The sequence below is a fragment of the Anser brachyrhynchus genome, assembly GCF_964034855.1.
Source record: "Anser brachyrhynchus genome assembly, chromosome: 9".
In the NCBI taxonomy this organism is placed as follows: Eukaryota; Metazoa; Chordata; class Aves; order Anseriformes; family Anatidae; genus Anser; species Anser brachyrhynchus.
Window position 1 is genome coordinate 12,867,051 of NC_137703.1, and position 22,009 is coordinate 12,889,059.

General features: G+C 40.9%; 1 protein-coding gene and 2 long non-coding RNA genes across 7 annotated transcripts in view; 2 read left to right on the top strand and 1 right to left on the bottom strand.

Moving 5' to 3' along the window:
- OPA1 (OPA1 mitochondrial dynamin like GTPase) overlaps nucleotides 1-2,163 on the top strand; it is a 53,180-nt gene extending 51,017 nt beyond the window's left edge. For all 4 annotated transcript variants that reach the window (XM_080604815.1, XM_080604814.1, XM_080604816.1 and 1 more), the window contains one exon: nucleotides 139-2,163. The gene's annotated coding sequence lies outside the window, so the exon portion shown is untranslated. The remainder of the gene's footprint in view (nucleotides 1-138) is intronic.
- LOC308199931 lies at nucleotides 361-21,064 on the bottom strand. Of its 2 annotated transcripts, none has more exons than XR_013955097.1 (3): nucleotides 20,934-21,064; nucleotides 17,020-17,190; nucleotides 361-15,257 (listed from the first exon to the last, which is right to left on the bottom strand). It is a non-coding gene; the product is annotated as an uncharacterized lncRNA (long non-coding RNA). The 2 variants fall into 2 exon arrangements; XR_013955098.1 differs by having other exon boundaries at nucleotides 361-16,927.
- Nucleotides 17,185-22,009, top strand: part of LOC308199929 — a 48,578-nt gene continuing 43,753 nt past the window's right edge. The window contains exons 1-3 of the long non-coding RNA XR_013955094.1: nucleotides 17,185-18,052; nucleotides 18,982-19,081; nucleotides 21,005-21,184. This is a non-coding gene — a long non-coding RNA (uncharacterized lncRNA). The remainder of the gene's footprint in view (nucleotides 18,053-18,981; nucleotides 19,082-21,004; nucleotides 21,185-22,009) is intronic.

Sequence of the window (22,009 nt, forward strand, 5' to 3'; positions counted from 1 at the left end):
ACTGCATATTGCAATCAAAAATAATACACATTCAGGTCACTTACAAATATTGTTCTTCAGTATTAATTGTCAAAAACAAAAGCCTATGTGCTGTGATGTATTTGCATGCATTTTAAAATAATCTCCTTTCTGTTTCAGAAGCAACTTTACACAAGAATGCAGCCTTTTCCAGGATACCTTGCACAAAGAAGACCGAATAAAAATGGCTTTTGTGTCCCATTCTGTTTCCTATCTTTTGGGGAGCATCCTGAAATGTTGGAGGAGAAAGAAAATAATGTCTTATGGGATTGAGAAGTTCAATTAAAACCTACCTGCTTTTTTAATTTTTGAAGCTAAATGTATACAGCAGAAGAATCTGACTTGTGTCTCAGTAAGATAGCCTGAGAGCTCGCTGAAGTTGTACATTTAAGGTGTTTTTTTTTTTTTCCTGATAGGAAAAAAGGCTTTCGTTTTTGGCATCTGTCTTGTACAGTGGAGCTGGATCAGATTGATAAAGTGATTTTATCTGTTGTTGGTTTTCTGCCTGCAAATGATCCTGAAAGTTTGACGTAAAGTTTAGTATTTGTATGTACATTAAACCACCCTTCCAAGTCATGCCACTTCTATTTGTTAAGCTGTGTTGAAACCATTTGTGATCACTCTGGTACAGAATTTAAAGCATGGCATTGAGATCTTGAGAGGAAGTTGTGGATTTTGTTAAAATCCTAACCTCCTGAGAGACGTCATCCAAGGAATTCTTCTAGTGCTTTCAAGTGAAAGTACAGACTGCTATTCACTGACACCTTAAAAGGTTTGGCTCAGGAAATAATGTCAACAGCTGTTCCTTTTACCAATTCTTTCCTAATACATGTTGTTACTCTGAATCATAGCCGATTACATTTCATTTCTGGGATTGCACAGACTTTGATTTCCTTTTTAACTCCTCTCTTCCCCATAGGTACAAAGTAAATTGATTACATGGAAAATGTAGAAAGATACTGTGTACAACTCGAACTTGTCCAACCTCCTTAACTAAAAAAGCAAAAATATAATTAATTTCATTTTTCTAATAGCTACTCTAAGACCAAAATCACTTTTATATTGAAGTTAAACAAAAGGTCCATCCGTACCCACTTGATTTCTATCATTCAATACAGTAAAAATAATCAGTAAATATAGTCTTTTTTTTACTGTTTTAGTTTTGCCATAGAAATGTCACTTCTGACAAATTTAAGCATGATTTAGGCTCTGTGTCATAGGTGCCTGGTGATTAATCACCACAGTGTTTTTCTGCCCACACTTTGCAACAGATGATCTGGATACACTTCTGAATGCTTCTGTGGAAGAAGATATCAGGCTTATTAGGCTTACAACAATTTGTTTTGCAGTTGTCTGATTATGAAGGTTGAAAAAATGGACATAGCTTTATTTTCCTTTCTTGAAAAGGCTATTGGTTTTTGAACTTTCGGCAATTAAAAGAGAGGATTCCAAATATTTTATGACAGATACTTTTTCTGTTTGCTGTCACTGAAAAACAGAGAAATTTGTGTAAAATTTGGTAAAATTTGTGAAATTTTGGTAAAATTTTCCCTAAATATTCAGACAATAAAGTATTTAGTCCCTTGTACAAAAAGTTAATATAGAGCTATTCATAAAATGTTGTTGAAAGGTTAAATATTTCGAGGTGATCTAACTATGTTTGGGGATTTTTTGTTTTTGTTTAAAACTGCTTTATGAAAATGAGTTTTTAAGCGTTGAAACAATGAAGAAAAAGCTTGTATCATCATCATTTTCTGACAGTAACTTTAGAAATGTATGTTTGCACAATTGTGAAGACAGAAGACAGATTCCATAGGCTGTATAGCAAGCAAAATAAGTCTGTACTTGTGTTAAATTCCTCTTTGTATTAAAAAAACAACAACAACAACAACAAGTTTTGCATTACTTCAAGAGATCACTGTTTGAAACTTCTGTGTAATGTAAATGTTGCGAAATTTTGCATCCAGTGGTCCAGCATTCATCTCTTTCAGTGTGATGTTCCTATAGTTTTAGTTCTGACTTCTCTGTGCTGCTCATCTAAGACTTAGCATGATGTATTCCATGAAAACTAGGTATTTATTGAATAAAAATGTAACCGAAGGAAAAATAAAACGTGGGTTTTGAACACAGTGCTATTGCACCTAACTTACGAAGTCACTTTGGCCTTCTTTTTCTCTTTTGTTAAACTGTGAAAATGTATGCTGGAAGTTAAACATAGTTAATGGGACAATGCTTATGAGAAATATAGAGTATTTAGTTTACCAACCCATGCATGAATTCAGAAAGTATATCTGGTTTTTTCAGATGAAGAAGAATACTAAAAAATTGATTGCAGAAATACTGTAAAACTCTGATATGGAAGGTGCTGTGTATTTGCTCCACAAAGCTTAAATTGCAGACATGCTTATCGGGAGCAGTAAAGAATTATAAGTCTGCAGTAATTTGATTTCATGATTAGATTCAATTAACCAGAAGTGATCTTGGCAAATAAGGAGGAGGTAATTCAATGCTGTTTTTATAGGACTTTACCATAACTTTTTACTTCCTCTAACCTTAATATAAATTATGCTTAAATCTAGTAAGTTAGCATCAATTAACAAAGTTAAAAATAGAGTTGGTAAGCACTATTAGCGAGACACTTTAAAATTACTCTTTGTAAGGATTATTGTAATAAATAGTTATGTGTAATCATGTTAAGCAGCATGAGAAGCATGTGCTGTTACACATATTTTTAGATAACAAACACAATTATTTGAACTGTCTTTTAAGATTTATATGATACAGAGAAATGTAAGTCATTCCAGACTGTGGGTCTTGCAAAATCATTGTAGCCACACAAACCAGTTTTAAAATTAGGAAAATTAACGTGTCAGATTATTTTCCAGTAAAACTGCAAAAACCTTCCTTGTTTATTTTTCAAATTCAGGATATTTTTCTATATTACATAAACTACCATCATAGTCTACGTAAAGCAATTTGTCTGTTATAAGTAGCAAAGACTAATCTGTAATTTCTGTGGTTTTCTAAGTTTTGAGAGGGAGGCATCAAGGAGTGCAGATATCATTATTACATGAGTGAATATCATTATTACATAAATGAATATTTCATTTCCAAACCATGTTACTTATGTCATGTAGATATGGTAATATATTTCAATTTTCTATAAACTGAGTTTATGAGCCATGGTTTAAATATGAATGGCCAAGGATATTTTTTCTGTCATTTCTTCATGAAAAGGGCACGGATGGTGCTTTTTCACGTGTCAACAGAATTCTTCCTTCTTAGTGGTTTCAAGTAACCTCATACTAAGTTACCAGACCATGAGACATACGAAAAACTTGGTAAGTGCAGTAAGTTAGAGAGTGAAAATGTCAATCAAAACCCTTATTCCAAACCTACTAGTATGTTCTATTTCAACATTAAGGATCATTTTTTCTGAGCATGTTTTGAACCTAAACCGAGTTTTGATCTTGTATTCCCAGAGCTAAGGTTTAGAGCACTGAATTTTCATGTATCTTAAAACTTAACTCCAACAGTCATATTAAAAGGGCACAAGAGATTTCATCACTTCTGTTGAGAAACGTTGAAATATGGAATCTAGAAATCTGACCCAATGCCCTTTGAGTCATTTAAAACTCTCCCTTCTTGGTAGAATTTGGTTCTGGAGATGTTTGCAGGATCCTTTTGCCAGAGAAGGTGTTGCTGGTCTGTGATGGTCTCCACATTGTTGCAGCAGAAATTTTCTTTGACTATTTGGGGTGTGTTTCTGTTTTTTGAGATGTTTTAGGAAATGTTCCAATCATGCCCCCTCACATGGAAGAGGGGATGCACATCGATAAGATTACTCAGATAGTGGGGTACCTCACAAGAACTTGGTATGTATGGCTATCTGAAAAAAAAAAAAAAAAAAAGGGCAGCTAATAAACTAACTTCCTATTTACTAACTAACTTACTATTTTCCTTTTGTTTTCACTTCCGCAGGATGCAGTTCCATTGACTGCAGTGAACTCCATTGACTGAGAAGTAGAAACCTGCATATTTCCAAAGCCTGGAGAGAAAGAAGAGGTTTGATACAAACTAGCCTGGTAGCATGAACTATTGCTTTTCCAGTTATTGCTGTCTCGTGTATAGACATGACTCTAGAAGCTTGATTTCCAGGCTACAAGTCCTTTTATGAGCACTCTCTGATCACCCACACAATGGAAATATATTTATTTTTCTGTAGAGCTTAATATTGGCTTAAAGAAAAAAAAAAGTTTAGTCTTAACATAAAGATTTTGAGCAATCTTAAATCTTGAATGATTCTGTCACTTTCCTTGATAGGATGCCTTTGCAGTGACTTACCATCTCCAAGGTACTTGTTTATTTTTTATTTTAGTTTAGACCTATTGGATCTTGTTCTATTTTGTAATTAATTCAGTAATCCATCTTCCCTTGCAGAAATCTTTACAGACCCTAATCAACCACTTGCTAGTTTTCGTTCAACAACATAAATAAAATGCATCGTAAATCCCTTGCAAGATACATTATACAGTCAGATAATTCTTAAAGATGTGGTTTGTCAAAACTGCTATTTGCTCTATATGCCTGTTATCGCATAATTATTTTTATAGAACAAGGCTGTAGTTCAATATTTAAGTATATAAAAAGGTATAAAATATATATACAGAAACAAAGGGAAGAAGCTGAAAGGATACAGAAATTGTAACAATTATTTATGCTGTGTGCTGGAATGTAAAAAAAAAAAAAAAAAAGATTTCTGTGCATACAAATCTTGTTGACATCTGCCATCACCTCTGTGCTGCAGCAAGTCAGAAAGTGAAAATATCCAAGCTGTCATTCTGTAAATGAATGGTAAAATTATGGGTGTGACATTAATTTGACTATAGAAGTGATTCAAGAAATAGTACTTGACAGTACTTCTGGAATAGCTCTTGAAACAACTGCAGAGTCAACCTCAGAAACAGTTTGAGAACCATTTCTGGAATTTACTCTAGGCAAACTTCCTGGGTTGGCATCAGAAGTTAGCTGGGAAAGGTTTCCAGAAGTGGCTCTAGAAGTGATTCTAGCAAGAAGGTTGAGAGTTGAGTCTGGCAGATATTGTAGCAGTGTTTTTGAATCAACTCTCAATGGGGGATCCAGGCATGGTTCTTGAGCTGAATCCAGAAACGAGCCTGCAGTTGGCTGTGGGATTTATTCTGGAATCGGTTCTATTGGTGCACTTCTAGAACCAGTTCCAGAATTATTTCTAGTCACTTCCGCTGAAAAGTTGTTTACTGTGCATAGATACAAATGGTTTGTTTGTGTTACAGAACACTGATAGAAGTCTTTTTCTTGCTGCTGCTGCTGGAAGTCTGTAGGTTGTAAGACAGTTTCAGGAGCAGTGCATCCTATTCTGTGTGTTAATGTCACTTTCTGACTCAAAAATGGTTTTCTATCCTTGATAGTGACAACCAACAAGATAAACTTAGTTCAAGTTTTTCACCCCAAGAATGACAATGAGCCTCTTGAAGGTTAATCAGAGTGGTGCATTTATTAACGTCTTGGATTAAACCATTCCTAATGCAGGTAAATATTTGAAGTTTCAATTAAAAGAGTACTTTATAAAAGAAATAGCTAAAATACAGTATGTAGAATAGAATACAGTAGATAACATAAGCCTCTTCAGCTCTAGAATCATAAAATCATAACCAGAGATCATTTTCACTTCCATTTCAAGAAAGTGTTTTCTCTTTTCTAGCCTTACAAAACAGGTGTCAAGCTAACAGTATGCCCTGTATGTTTAAGAGCATTCAAAGCAATGTTTTGCTTCATCTCCACAAGCCAATTGCCTATGACTTTTGATGTTTAGAGATGGAACATTCATTGCAACCTTCCGTTCAATGAGCCTGTTCTGGTTCATGTGAAAATCAACATCCTTTTTTGTGTTGCTGCCTGACAGGATGCTACAATACTATTAGCATTTGCAAAGGGTTTACTCCGTCTAATAGTGCAACCCCCAGATCACAGGCTGCTCAGTTTGTGTTTCTCTATTATGTGAAAGACACAAAGAAGCTGAGGGCTGGCAAAGGCCTGTCAAATCTTGTAATGTAGCAAGCGACCCCAGAGCTTCATTCTGCTTTATATCATCCCTTGTTCCCCATCCCACCCTTTCCCTTGAATGGGCTCTGAGGTAGGTAAATGAATTCAGCGGTATGGTAGGCGGATGATTCCTTTCTGACCTCATTCCTGTACCATTTGTTTCCAGGCTTGTTGGAGGGAAGGGGACATATCTGAACCTTTTGTTTCAAATAATTTTCTTGCAGGTTGGGGAGTTAATGCAGACCTTGTCTGAACTCACCCGAGCAGAAAGTGTTCTGGATACATGTCCTGACACGCTTGGTCCCTTGGAATTGCCACATTAAAGGAGGAAACTGTGAATTGGAATTCTTTAATGTTTGGCATTGCTTAAACACCTGGACACCTTTTTTTTTCTTTTTTTTCCCCAATGCATGTGTGTTTATATCCTGTTTTATGCTTTGAAACATCCGTCTTAAGAGCACGCAAGAAGCAAACAAAGAACAAGCTTTGAACAGCCCAGTGTTAACTTGTTTTAGTCGGGAAGAAGTTGTTGAGGCTGAGATACAAGCTGAGTACAGCGTACACTGAACAGTGGCTTGCAAAGGGGCATTTCAGATCAGTGTCTGAAATTGGCAAGGTAGTTCTTAGCTTTGAACAGAGTCATGATGGTTTGTTTAGGGATTGATCTTGGATCTTGTGTTTCATGGTAAGGAAAGCAATGGTTTCCCACATACTAAGACTGAATTTGTGAAGCAGTGAATCTTCTAATGCCAGAGATTTGCCAGCACTGTGCATCCTTAAAGATACTTCTGTGGAAGGAAGAATAGAGGAATGTGACCATCAGGAGAACATGAGGTGGGAATATCATTATAGCTGTCCTGCATAGTTGGGAGTTTGTCCTCTGCACAGTCATTGCTGGAAGATGTTTGGAAGATCTTTTTTGCCTCTGAAGTAACATATTATGAAGATGTTATATATAACACGAAAACGTTAACACCCTTAAGTCTTAAGTATATGTAGTAGTAAGTATACAGTATCTGAAGTGTGAAATCATGATTAAACCACAATAGGAAACAATTTACATTATTTCACGCTCAGTGTTCTTGGAAGTATTCGGCTGAAGAGAAATGTTCTGGATAATTTCAGCTGCCACAGTAGCATGTATCTGTGGGAGGAAAATGGGAGATGTACAACCACCTCCATCTATCTAGTCTAGTAGAAATATAATGAGAGGCCTGCTTATGATCTGAGCTCATCGCTTTATATTGCACATATGCTTTACAGAAGGCTCCCACAAGCCAAATGAGACATTGGAACAAGTCTGCTAGAACTTCAGCTAGTCTAGTCTCGCAGTTGATGTGAAAAATACAGACATAAAGGGATTGAAAAAGGATGTTCGTATCCCAGGTAAGGGTGTTGCCTTAAAACCATAGATGTGTTAATGATTTTATGTTGATGTTCCGTAGCTTGAGTGTACAGACAGAAGGGATGTTTATCATATTGATTCCTGTACATATTAACAGATTTTCTGCATGTGCTTGTAAAACTTCATGATAATGACATTTTATGATACAAGTAGTGTTACTCTTGAAATCAAAATTCCACATCCTGCACAGATTCAGGGCATTCCCAAAACAAACTCTTTGTTCATGCTTCATTTGTGACTCCTCTGTGGCATGTTTATGTATCTCAGGTGGGAGATGAGTTTATCTAATAGTTGTAATCCCAAACCCACCTAACCTGAAAGTTATTTGCATGTGCAAATTATCTTTGTAGTTAGGACTAATTACAGACTAATTATATCAGCCAAATAGGATAGCTTCCCTGACCCCTCCCCCATTGCTAAAGGAGTTTGTACTTTCACAGGCCTCCAGTGCTGATGATACATAGCTTTGTGCAAGTCCTTGTCTACTTTCTCACTAGCAAGGCCAGCATGAATATTGGCTGTATAAAGCCCTTAAAATCAAAAAATGATCCTCCACCAGTAACCAGGAAGGCCATCACTTCTGTTCTTATCATGTAATACCTCTGCTCTAACCAGTGGAAAAAAGTCTGATTTTTGTCTTGACTTTTATATGGCTGGTCTGATCAATTGGATCTTTTTTGCACAGAAGCTTTTTTAAGCTATTAAATGTTTGTTTCACTGGCTGCCAACGGATACTATTTCCCCAAGGAAAATAAAAGCATACCCTAAAAACAAACAAACAAAAAAAAAAAAAACAAACTTTTTTTTAACCTCCTGTCAGTTTATGCATGGTCCATCCATCCATTCAGCTGGAGAAGATAGCATTTCCCTTTTCAATAAAAGAAAATGATTTTCCATTGCCCGGTGCCTGAAAATTAGAATTCAACAGGGCTTATGGAAGTGCAGCTGGCAATAGGTTATCTTATGAAGGTTTATCTCAGTGCACTGCTTGTTACAGGTTTTTACCCACCCTGTTTGCTTTTCCTGCCTGCACAACTTTCTTCCCTGTTCTCATCTGTCCTATTGGCATGTAAATTACTCCCACACCAGGTGACATCCTCTGCCCTGTGATGTGCTGAAGGTCAGATTAGATTTTCACAGTAGAGCCACCTGGCTTGAAAAATGTATACAGTGTGATTCATGCTACTGCTCACATCCCTTTTCAGTTTAGTTTCTGGCATCCTGGTTTTAGCTGCAAGTGTGTAGCACATACTTTGTGAATATACCTATATACCTATATCTCAACTTACATACTATGTATGCAATGAAAAGAAACATGCTACATCAGAAATTCTAACTTTCTGCATGGTCTATGCATAACCCAGAACAGAATTTATATAGGTGTATAATCCAGTCTGAAAGACAAATGCTATTAATAAAGAGTAGCAGAGAAGAAGCATTGGAGATGGGTTGGTGGCAAGAGGCTGTTTTCATGTGGAAACAAGGGAATATTATACCACTTGCTGAAGCTTAAAACAACTCCCGGATCCTCACTGAAATTGAGCGTCGTGATGAAAAGACTTGTAGCCTGTTGGGACAAGAGATGGGGATTATAAGAATATTAATGATTCCTGAGAATCAGCAGGTGAGACCTAATGCACACATTTGTCCCTTACCCCTACCCCAGTTCATCCTTTTGGTAAACAGTACATAAAGGCTGGGTTCCCAGAGTGACTGAACTAAGTTCCTGATTTTTTTATTTTATTTTTTAAATAAAGAATAGAGGAAAAGTGAGGGAGGGGGGTGAAGAAGATTGCAGTGGTTTTGCTGCTTGTCCCAAGCAGAAGCACGGACTCTTCCTTTCATTTGTAAAGAGTAACTGTGTGGCCGAACCAGAAGTCTTGTGACATTACTTAAGAAAGCAGAATGGTATCTTAGCATCCAAAGCCTCATTTAAAACATAAAGAAAAGCCTGCCTTAGAGCTTGGATAAGCTGGAGAGGAATCTCTGTGACATATGTGCATTGTCTTAAGAAAGTGTAGGATAAAGCCAACTGGTGGGACACAGCCCTTAATACACTAGGGATTTGTCATGCCTATTTTAGTGTATTTATTAGCCAGTAAACACCCAGCATGTAGAGTCCGTGCAGTGACAGTATGTGATGCAGCACACTGTTACAGAGAGTGAGTGGCAGGGGTTACTGTATGGGACATTGATTCCTTGGGCAAGGTGGGCAAAGTATTCTTACTGCATCTCCCAAGTGAAACACAAAGATGCTGTCAATAGTAGTTCTCACAAATTAAGACTTTGCAAAATTGTCTCACTTTTTCCCTGTGGTGTGGGCTAAGAGGGATTCTCATGGATGCTGATCTTGTCCCAGTTCTGACAGATTTCACCTGCAGGCACAAAGTAGCACGCTCAGTGTAGCAGGGGGAGGGAGGGATGGCTGTCAGCTCTTTAGATGAAGCCTGGGTGTTGTCAGCCCTTTGAGGCCTGAATCAGTGACTGCACTGAAAAGAGAAGAACGTGCTTGATTTTGTTTTAATTCAGTGTTGTTTCCTGCTTTTTCTTTGCAAAACTGGGTCTGTACTGTTTGCTCTGTCCTTTGATCTAGCACAACCCCATTCTACTAACTTTTCATTCTCCTGTCCATGGATTGCAGCAGCAGGTAAGTGACAAAGTGATATGACAGTGGGAGGTGTCCTGATGAATGCAAGGGAGGGACATTTAGGCTGCTTTCAGTCTAGGACCTGTGCCACTTACCAAGGGCTGGGCACAACTGGAGTACTAGTCCTCCATATATCTGCCTCTGGAGTAAGGCAAGTGCAAGCACTTTCCCAGGTTCATTAGGCTTCCTGGAAGGGATACTCAGGTGAAGCCTTTCTGGCTGTGCTGAGACACAGATGACTGAAAAAAAGTATGGTTTGGTACAAACATACCGAATATACTGCTGTGCCAACATCTGATGTAGCCTGAAGCTTGCAGAACATCTGTCAATGAAGCTGCATTAAGGTGAAGGTAACGTTTTTGTAAGTTTTTCAGCCTTCCCAGGAAGGCTTCTTTACAGCATTTTAAATCCCCCTTGAAATTTCAGTCTGCAAGAGCAGTAGTGCCTGACTCTGACAAAATTGTTGTTACACTTATTTTGGAAGTGTCTAAGCATAAGGACACTTGTTTGTTGTATCCTGGTGACAACATCAGAACAAGATTTCAACAGTGTTGATGTTAATCTGAATGTAACTCAACAGCACTGGCTTTTGTGGTTGGATTTGAGTCCCCAGCAGTTGAAACTGAACTGCTGCCTGCTCAATATAGTTTTTCTAGTAACTGATGCATCTAGGTCAACAAATTGACAGGCATTGCTCATTTTACTGCTTGGCAAATATTGAACTAAAGTCTTCAGCACTGTAACACTGTTGACAATTGCAGGATAATGGCATTGTCCTCTTTTGTTACTGTGAAGTGCATCTTTGCATCTGATTCTGGCATATAACACACTCTGTAAACAACAAGGGATGTTGTCATCTGGAGTCGCAAGTGTTTGCTCTGACAATATAAACTTAGTGCCTGCTCTCTGAAACCAAACAGTCTGTGTCTGCCATGGTTACTTCAAACTGATCATGAAACAAGCCACTCTCTTCCTGAAAACATTGGAGGGCAATGGCAAAGCTGTTGTTGAAGTTCTTTTCTGTTTGGAATGCTGTCCTTACCACACTCCTTTATTACATTGCAGGTCTATGTTGAGGAGTCCAGACTAAGCTTCAAGAGCCTGAAAGTGGAGAAAAATACTTGGCAAGAAAAAAAAAAAAGATTAAAAAAACCCACTGAATTAGTACAGTTAACGTTGGTCTATCTGGTAAGGAAATGCTTTGTTGCAAACACACTATCTGTTCTTTCTTTTCCATAATAGCATATTAGAGGAAATGCAGCTGACATGAGGTTCCATCACACACATCCTGTTACCTGAGCAGAGCACTGTTCCTTGCCTCCTCCTTATCTTCTCAAAAATTAAACTTTAGCCCTGCTTCTGTGAAGGTCCGGCGTCACTTTAGTCCCAGCCACCCGTAGTTTCATTTCAGGGTCTCTCCCTTCCGCTTCACTAGTATCTCTGGCTTGCTTGTTTGCTAACATGAGTCATCATTCAGGATCAGACTAGAATAATTCAGCTGCATGCAATTCAATGGTAGCATGCACCAGGAGAATGGAGTCATTAACAGATTTTCTTCTGTGCTACCTTTCCGTGCTATATTGTTCGCTATAGCTTTATTATTTATTTCATGTTTAGGTCCAGGGTGAGGATTTAAAGCAGAACCACCTTTCTTCTGTTTCACACCTCCATTTTCACCCACAGTTTTTATTTTGTATGTGAACTGTGTGGAATCTTTGTTTATGCAATGGTTTGCAAGCTAAAATGGCAGAGAACCCTAATCAGAATGAATCTGTTTGGCAAGTGTCTACTGTACATCTGCTGTTAAGATATTACATAAGAAACATTAACCCAAATGCTGTTAGGAGGTGAATCTACAAAGAAAGGGAGCCTTTGTGGATGATGGATCCTGCTACTCTCGACAGATGTCCACCAGCTTGCAGGATTGGTCCCCTCCACAGATACATTCAAAAATTAATCCACAGCTTTTTATAACCCTAGTGGGGACACAGATAGGTTGGCCTGTGCTGCTTACTGCCTTTTGGGGTTGAATTAATGGTGTTTCCTTTTTCTTCTGTGTCTCAGAAAAAAAAAACAACAGCTCTGCCTTTGAGGTTAATGCAGTCACAAGCTAAAAAGAAGCCTAAGGTCAAAGAACAAGAAAGAGGCCAGCATGCTGTTCCCAGCCAGGTGCTGAGATGGGACAAGTTGTATGATCTACTGTCTGCGTTTTGCTAGACTTGTCTGTGGTTGTCTCTCGTTATTCACAGAGCTGGGGGCTATGGGAGATGGGATTGTAATTGTGTTCCCAGCAAAAAGGAGAGACAAAGCTCCACGCTTCAGGAAAATGCCACCGTAATTCTTCTTATATTAGTTCAGAGAGGCTCGTTGATCATGAGGCTGGAAGCTTTTGTGACTGATGTCAAGTGACTGCTTTTGGGGATGATTCACTTATTGTCTATAAGGCTCTTTTTACCATAAAGCAGCTGCTGAAGCCTCTATTTCCCCTAAACAAAACTGTCTTGAACTTCCAGGGGAGAACAAGGCTTTCACTGTGCCAGCCTTGACTGAAATCACAGCCAGGAGGGAGAAGTAAGACCAGTTTTCTTGCTTTTGCAAAAGCAAACTTATTTTTTTTCCCATCAGTAGCTGTGAAGTGTACAAAGGAAGTAAACAGCCACCAGCCCTATGAGAGAAAAGAGCCTGTCCATTTTGTAAAGCTGCAGTATTTTCGTGTCCACCTGCAAATGTGGACAGCAGAAGTGGCTGCTGCTCTGGCTAAGCCTACCAAAATTGTGTACTGCAGAAGCTTATTTCCCAGCAGCTATACAGTTCAGGTGTTGGGTTTTTTTCTCATATTTAAGGCTGACATTATCTGTTCTTTACAGAAAGCTCAACTCACGCAATTCTTGCTTTTTGATGACATGTATCCCCATACACTGTTCACTAGAGAATGGGGCTTGCAACTAACTTAAAGATAAGGAAACAATTCCCAGAAAGGTTCCGCTGGAGCTTTTGGGCCCTTCAGGTGAAGGGAGTGGCAGGGAAAAGGACAGGCTGTCACTTCAGTAGGGGACAGCAGTGAGTTACTGTGAGCAAGGGAATGACAGCCTCCTAACGAGCAAGTTGGACTCTTGGTGAGGCAGCATCTTCCAGCTTCCCTGTTAGTAGGAGCTCAACAGGCCAAAGAGCCTGGCAGCAGCCCACCACTCTGTTTGGGCTTTGGATTAGGACTTTCTGCACGGTGACAAACTACCATTCCTGTACAGATGGGGTCAGCTGAGTGCTGTTATAAAACAAAGTGGAGAACACTTTATATTGCCATTTAAAACATTAAGCTATTCATTTAAAAGGTTTGGTGTGTGGCCTCCTCAGGCACTGCACATATGTATGTTACAACCTGGGCCTATCCATACTAAATAATATCAATTCATTATCTCTGGTCCTTCAGAAGCTGTTGGCTTCAAATTTGTTCCTCAGAATAATAATCAGTTGATTTTTAGAATGAGAAATAGCTGTAAAACCCTGAACAAAACCTTTTCTCTATCAAAAATGTTCATTCATGGAATTCCAAAGTACGTGGTAGAAAGGTTTTTGCAGAATTTGTCAGGTTCCTTGATTGTGATAATTTTATGATAAATGTTAATGTGAAAATTTCCTTCTGCTATAAGGAAATACTGACTGAACAAAGGCTTCCGTATGACCTGAACTAAGTATTTCCTGGAGTCTACCAACACCTGATCCTAGGCATCACCAGAAACACTGCTCAAATGCAGCAGAGCAAAAGCACAGCTTCTTTCCAGTGACTAGGGAGAAACACATTTGCAAGGAACTGTCTTGGGCAGACAGACCTGCAGAGAGAGAGAATAAGCATGGCATGCCACGCTGAACACTTTGAGCTGTTCCGGACCCCAACAAAGCCCTGGGAGAATCTATTGAGTTTTAATTGTACAAACCCACGTGGCTGAAGAGAAATACAAGGGTGGCTTTTTTTACTTATTAGAATTGTAAAATCGGTGCTTTGGTATGGCCTTTTTCTCTGGAAATGTCTCTCTGTGGCAGTATGCTGTGTCTGAAATCCACTTGCTCTGAGCCCTTCTTGAAATAGCTTTCCTGTACGTAAGGCTTAATTTAGGGTAAAGAGACAAAAGGATTCCCTTGGAATCACATCACATCGTATTAGGTGGTAGAGGACTGAGGGGATGTGCTAAGACTTCTGTCAAAAATCTTTTCGGAGAACTATGTCATGAATTCCTGCTCTCTTGTAGAATTCCTTTCCAGTGATTTTGCCAGTATTCAGGTTTTCGGGTCCCCCAGAAGGTCATTCCCATTAGTTACACATTGCTCAGCCATCACTGTGATTCTACAGTGTTGTACAGTTTGTTTGCAATTACTGTAATGAACAATCAAGACAAGATTAACTCAGAAAAGACCGTCTAGACAAACACCCACACACAAAACTTTTTTTTAAGGTGACAATAAAGAGGAAAGGGTTGGCCAGCCAGCCATATAACTTTTCAAGCAAACATTTTCAAGACAGCAAACATTGATTGCATTTGTAATAACATGAAAACATATCTGATAGGTCTAAGATACATCTGAGGTGATGGTTTTTTTCTTGGTCTACAGGGGAGAGATCCTGAGGTATAATGCATGCTGATGGTCATCTTGGTTTGTCCTGTCAGCGCTGATCTTGGGTTTTCACGGTTGCTTGCTATGGCATGGGTACGGGTCCTCTGATTTATATGAAGTTTTTCCTGCTGTTTTTTTCCACTGATACTGGAAGTGAAAGGAGCTTAGCAGTCTTTGGCATGAAGTATTTCGGCTAATATCAGATTTTGTGCTTTTCCTTGTTTAATTGTTTGTTTTTACAAGGCCAATTTCTAGTGTAACATACATACTTCACAAATAAAAGTATTTTACATCTTAGATTTCTTCTTTATTTTCTTATAATGGATTGTCTTGGGCGATTTAGAGACATCAAGGAACAAATAAAATTCCCTTTCCTGCTTATATGCAGTTTGTTAAAAGTATTCTTACTGCTCAATATTTATAGCTGGTAAAAACCGGAACATGCCACTGTGATCATTTGCACCAAGCTTCCAACTTCTGTCTGGGCTAAGAGACCTGCAAGAAAGAATCATTGAGGACTGATTTAACAACTCTCTGTGATGGATCTTGTCAACGGGTAAGTTTGTTAAGCTTATTACTGTCGTTGATAAATGTTACCACCCTGCTTTGGCCAGATTTGTTCTGTAGCTTCCAGCACTGAGATCTCATTCTGCCTTTTATGTGCTGAATTAGAATCTGTCTTGAATTGAATGTGTTTCCCCAGAGCGTTACTTATGACTGAATGTTGAACTTAGAGGCTAGTAATTCTGTTCCCTCTCTGCATAAGCGAAGTTACTGAAGATAGCTTTCTACGTAGACTCTCCCAGCTTCAGCCATAATACTTAAATGTACTGTTGCTTTTCAGTAATCAGAGCATTCTGTACCTGCAGACAGGGTACCCTGCTTTGCTGATGGAAAATAAAAGAGTGGCTGAATGAGCCAAAAGTGCAAGTGCAGCTCAGGAATTCTGCCTGCTGCCTCTGCCGTACCTGACCCCGGGCCTACGATCCTGGTCTGGATTTGGATCATGGCTTTATATCTGTTGTGGACATACCCGGTCAGCTGCCATCCTTTGTGGAACAGACCATGCAGTGGGCCTTCTCAGTTGCTGATGAGATTTTTGGTGCAGTCAAAATAAAAATCTTTGCTCAGAGCTAATGATTCCCCAGAGCACCACCCTGGTCATCTGAGGGGGACTGGCAGGTGCACCCCCTTCATCCTTGATTTTTTTTTTTCAACCAAACTTGCGGGGTCTGGCAGAACTTGAAATCACTTTACTTTTCATTTGGCATAAGCACAGTTGAAGCAAGAAAGTTTATGTCTGGAAACGGTTGAGGTCTGAAAGTAGAAAATATTAAGTCCAGGCAAGGAGAGCCTTTAAAAGAGAAGGAATTTCATGGAAATAAAAACAGTCTAGTCCGTTAAGTTCCTCTCATGGACTTTTATGAGGACAATTATTAATACTGTTGAAAATTACTCTCGTGAAACGTGTTAATGGGAGCTGAGCTGGCTGCTGCCAGAACAACTGCACCCTTTACAGCTCATTTGGAGACAGAAATATTCAGCGAAGTAGCCTACAGGGTGCAAAGGTTCGCGTGGTGCAGGCTTAGACTAACTTAACATATGCCCTCTGTAGCCTTGGTATTGTCCAAAGCCTAATGCTCATAATAAAAGAGAGAAAAATTGGACCCCAAGTGGCAAGGATTGTAAGCCCCAGGAATTCTCCTAATCAGAGATATTCAGCTATTTTTAGTTTATAATGTTTAGCCAAATAGCAACAATGATTTTTCTTCTTTTTTCTAACTCAGCTGCACGGTATGTTGGAGGGGGTCTCGATGGCCTGTGACCTTGCCTTTATCTGTCGGTCTGTCACCACTGGTCTTCAAAGCGCAGCTTAAAGGATCTGAGGCTTCTGTGTGGCCTTGATGTGATCTGCTTTCCTGGTAAAGTTTTTCATTAGCGGGTGCTTTTTTAAGCTTGCTGGAGCTTTCTTGGCTTGCACTGTGGGATGCTGCTGGCTCTGGGGCTCTCCTGACCCCACAACCATGCTTAATAACTCTGTACGGCCTGTATTTGTAAGCTTTGTGTGCGTGGTGGATGCTGCTTCTGCATGGTGGATACAGCTTCCTGCCCCATTGAACAGGCTTTCTTTTCTCGTCTTGCCTCCAACATATCCATCAAAGACTCTTCAAAAGAGCAATTATTTTTGAAGTACAGTTGGTTAGATACAATGACTGAGCAACACGGCCATCCATTTGCCCTTCCAGTGCTTACTCACCTGATAATGGTACTGCCCTTCCTTCCTGTTGCTGCTGTTTCAGTCGTACATTTCTCTTCCTCTAAATCTTGAGAGAGAGAACACATCTAACAAAAGAGCAGTCAAGCTGCATCAGACCAGTGGTCCGGGTAGCCCAGTATCCTGTCTCAAACAGTTGCCAGCAGCACATACCTAGGATAGAGTGAAAAACAGGGCAAGTGTACATGCTGCTCCAGCATAGTCTGCCAGCTACATGTGGCTTGTGAACTTCTTATGCCAGAGTTGTTGTCTATGTATTAATAATGGAGTTTTCTTCTATAGATTTGTCCATAGCCTTTTTCCAGCAGAAGTAGCTTCCCTGGTGTCTTTAACAAAGGACAAAAATTTGGTTTTGCTTTCATGGTCCCTGCATTTGAGTGGCTTTCTGTGGACACCTGGAAGCAATTGTTGGCATGGCTAAAAAAATCTGTCTCAGTCAACAAGAGAAAGTTGTTCATTTATGTATGCAAGTCTAGGGCAAAGGAGTTAGGTGCCCCTGTGCAAAATGACTGGAGTGTTTAGAAAGAAAAATGCTAACAAAACTGTGGCTAGGCCTGGGAGATGCTGACCTTTCACTGATAGGGCAGGTAGGACCAGTTAGTTCTTCCCAGTTAGAAGCTAACTGCACCATTCCTACAGTGTGTTCTTGCAAAGAGACCTCTCTGATTTCGCTGCAGCACAAAGATAGACAGACAGACCTGTGTATTTCGTCCATCAATAAATGTGGGACAGCAGACTGATCGGCTGGTGTTCCTGCTCAGCAGGTTCCCCAGGAAATAGGTTTCTGTTTCTTTACGTAAGACTTCCTGCAGTCTCAGCTGGTTGAGGAGCCCTTGGAGCACTTCTGGAGCAGTTCAGACAGGTTACTGTGCATTGGCGTGAGGAGAGGCAGCCCCTAGCTATGAAAGAATATGCTGGGCCCCCCTTATTGCAGACCTAACCACCTACACATCAGAGCTCTTCTTCCTCAGTTCCAGCAGAAGGGTATGACAAGCGCTAACTGTAAATCCATGAGGTGAGAAGGACACCTCCAAAACGTTTTGTTTGCTTTAGGGAGGTTTGTGTAAGGGGTAGGCCAGAGCAATTACCAGCATGCAACAAGGTGCCTGCTATGTTCATTGGAGTGTGTTTCTTTACTACGTGTCAATACAAACGTAGAGCCATTTTTCAGAGTTTGCCAATGGCTATAATTGAAAAGGCATGAATTGCCCTCAAGAGATTCCCTGTTGCTCTGCGTTATTATCTGCTGGATGGCAGCTCTATAGGCCATGTATCATTTTTTTTCAAATAACCAGTTAATTACTAAATAAAACAACCCAGCTTTCAAGCTGATTAGCCTAGATTAATGACCAGCAGCATGTTTCACTCTCCTCCACAATTTATCATGGAAAAGAACTATGTCTTTAATGATTTAGGTACCTGGTCTATTGAGGCTTGCTCCAATCTGTGCAGCCTCCAATTTGATTTAATTGCTCTTCTTAGTTTGTGACCTGGAAAAAACCAAGTGACAGCTCCCATTAGTGAAGCCCAGCTTGCAACTTGCTTGCACTGTTACAAAGGCTCACTGGGTGTCTTTCTATGCTGACTTCATTAAGAAGATATATAGAGGTCAAGTGTCACTTTGGCACAGAACAAGTACCGTGCCGTTTATCAGCTGAAACAGGTTGAATCAACCTGTGTATTTTATTTAAGTTTATATTCATTCTTTTTTCCCCTCTTATAGTCTTTAAAAGATGTTTTCAGAAGTTTCTTATTTTCTTTAAACTAAGATTGAATTTACAGACTGGCCTTAAAGGCATTAATTGCACTTCATTTATTGTTACTTTGGCATGAAAACTTTGGCATTGCACTCCTCTACAGTTATTCAATAAAAGGTCCTTTGTTATGAGGACCTATTCAGAGCCCTTGAGTTTGCTTCCTAATTAATATTAGACTTCCTCACAGTTGTGCTCTGGAGTACAAATGCTCACTTCCCAAGGATGTTGCTGCAAAGGCACATTGAATGTGTCTTTAAGTGCATCCTGAATTACTGACTTATTATTGGGTAAGTCCCTGAAGTCTTCACTTAGCCAAAATTCCCATTTAAGACAATGGACCTATGGGAGTTGTCTCATCATTAACTGAACTCCAGCAGTTGTCTGGCACTCAGTGAACTAAGTCATGGTCACTGCCCCTGCGAGTTTACCATCTACGCTGGAGACAAAGACTAAACAAGGCTGAGAAGATAATGAGGCAGCATGAGCTGGAACTGGGCTCCTGCATGCAGTATCACACTTTGTTCTCTAGGTGTTTGTGAAGGGAGCGGGTGACCACTGGAACAACGCCAGTCACTGTAGTGGTATTAAAGGCAGATTTTGGCATGTGCTGTTGCTGACTGGCTCTTTCATTGTGCTTTTCAGCAGAGGCCAAGACAGACAAGGTCCGTGCTATGTTGCCTCCTCCTAGGGGGATTTGTGGCCCTCCTGGCATGGGAGCTGCTGGAAAGGGTTGCTTTACACTGTCTTGTTCTGGGCTTTTCCTTCTGAGGGAGAAGTACTGTCATGCTGACACTCACTAAGGTGTTAAATCTCCGAGGTTAAACTTGCCTGGTGACAAGACCAAGGCAAGCTTGGATAAATGTCTGTGTGGTACACAGCAGTCCCTAGCTGCAGTCCCCTCCCAACTCCCTGAGACGGGCTCTGCAAGTCACCAAGCAGGATACCTGGGCAAAACTCTCTTGTGAGTAATAGACACAGTCACCACGTCAGTAACATTGGGTCAAGTGGCAGGAGCACATCCTGCCCATGTCAAGGCCAACTACATGGTGCTGGTGACCCATGGGAGCCTGGAGGAGAAGCCTGGAGAAGTAAGGGGCACCAACAGGCTGGTGAGGGAGAAGGTTTGGAGAGAACAGGAGCTGTGGTTTGCAGCTAAGGAAAGCAAGGCGGGAGGTGGTCAGTGCTTTCACAGGTACATTGTTACCTTGCTGTGGGGTGTAGGCAAGCTTACAAGGCTGCCCCATAGCCCAACTCCCCTTCTTATTTTTGGCTATCAAAACCATAACAGGCCTAGGAGGCGATGGCTGTTACTGCCTAACATACACATTCATAGGGATCTCATAGGGATCTCAAATCTGTGATTTATTTCTTCCACGCCACAGGCAAGTGTTATTGGTAATCCCTTTTGCAAGGAGTAGGCTCTTGGGGAACTATGGATGGGGTTGATTAGTACTGGTATAAGAATCATTATCAATGCCATGGGACCTGTGCTGTGTGCTGTAAAGATTCCTGCCAAACCTACTAGAAGGCCCTAAAGCTCTACAGCTCCCTTGATCTACCCTCTGCATAAGCCTTATTACTGCTCTGTCCCCCTTGGTGCTGTCCTTCATTAACACGTGAGCTCTCATACTGTCATTGCTGGAGAGGGAACTCATCCCTACACAGAAATCCGTTGCAAAGAAACACGTCATTATTTTGTATAGTCCTTGCCACTACTCTCAGAGTGGGTACTAGGAAGAACAGAGGAAAAACAGGGCCTGTGTACGGTAATTCCCTGCAAGACAGCCTTGGAGCTGTTTTTGTGCCATTGATAGGTACACGTGTATACCTCCCCACCCTGTGGCTGAATGACCCTGAGTATAAAACTTAACATAACTGGGCAATTGAAGGTCACTGATTTATTTGCCCAGCATTTACATGAAATATGGGGAAAACCTGGTCAAGTTTCTTTGTTTTTCACCGACGTTTATTCCTGCTGATGGAAACTGAAATGTCCCCAAGGTGTGTGACCCAGTGCAGAAAAGCATAGGTCTGTTCCCACAGCCAGCCCTTGCCCTCGGGGTGCTGGTGCAGGAACCTCCCCAGCAGTTTCCCATCCCTCGGGCTGTGCACTAGGACAGGGACCCGCGGGTGGGATACCTGCAGCAGTTGCAGAGCACAACTGCTTGTGGCTGTGCCTGATGTGGGTCTTTGTCTTCATCTTGCAACAGCTTCAGCCCCAGCCTCTTCCCTCGCCGTCTCTGCCTGCTGCTCGGAGCTATTTGGCTGCTGTATGAATCCAGCTGTGAGTGAATGCGTGCAGGTGTAAAGCCCGTTCCTAATCCCCTGGCTGTGCACCCGGGTTCCTTTGGTACGCTTTGAACACGTGCCTCAGATCTTCATTTCAGTAGGTAAGACTGTTTCTTATCTGTGCAAGTTGATGTCTTATGCTTTTTGGGTTTTCCTAAAGCAGCCTAAAGTCTCCTAATCCACCCTTTCTGCCCCATATCTCTTGCTGGCTGTGCTTCTGAGCCCTGGTGCCCCACAATGGCTCACTTCTGTCCCTAGAGAGCGGGGGGGTTGCTTTGGGAGTGGAACAGCTGCTGCCAGCTGGCAGAGGGGATGTGTGACAGAGCCAGCATGGCTCCCAGCTGCTGGTGTGGGCAGCATTTGGGTGAGGACTGACACAGGGGGTGCACCAGGGCACAAAGTTAGCCAGATCCACCTTTGTGGCCTGCAAGCGGCTATCAGTGCTGAGCAGTGCAAACCTCTCGAGGGGGAAAGAGGAGAAGGGGAGGTTTCTCCCATTTCAAACCCTCTCCTGTTACTAATGGGGACAGGTTATGGCCATGGGAATAAGGCATGAGGCATTGATTCATTGAGCTTTTTCTTGTAATGCTGTAGATCTTCATTAATGTTCCCAGTTGTGCTTTCTGCTGCTCCCAGTGGGGCCACTTAATGACGTAAAGAGCTTAATAAGGAGAAGCTGTGGTCACAGCTGAGGGGAAGGGTCTGCCTTACTGCTGCCAAGGGTTGTGCTGTTTATCACACGCAGCATCAGCCTCTAAATATTTCTTACCATTGGGACTGAGGGAATCACTTTGCAGAGGTTATCCAGTAAATCTGGCAGGGCAGAAGCAGAGACCAAGGTCTTAGGACCATACTGAGCTGTAAAAGTATCTGGCAGGTTTCCGGATGGGGCTGCTTGCTGTTGTTCCATTCTCCTTCCTGGGGGA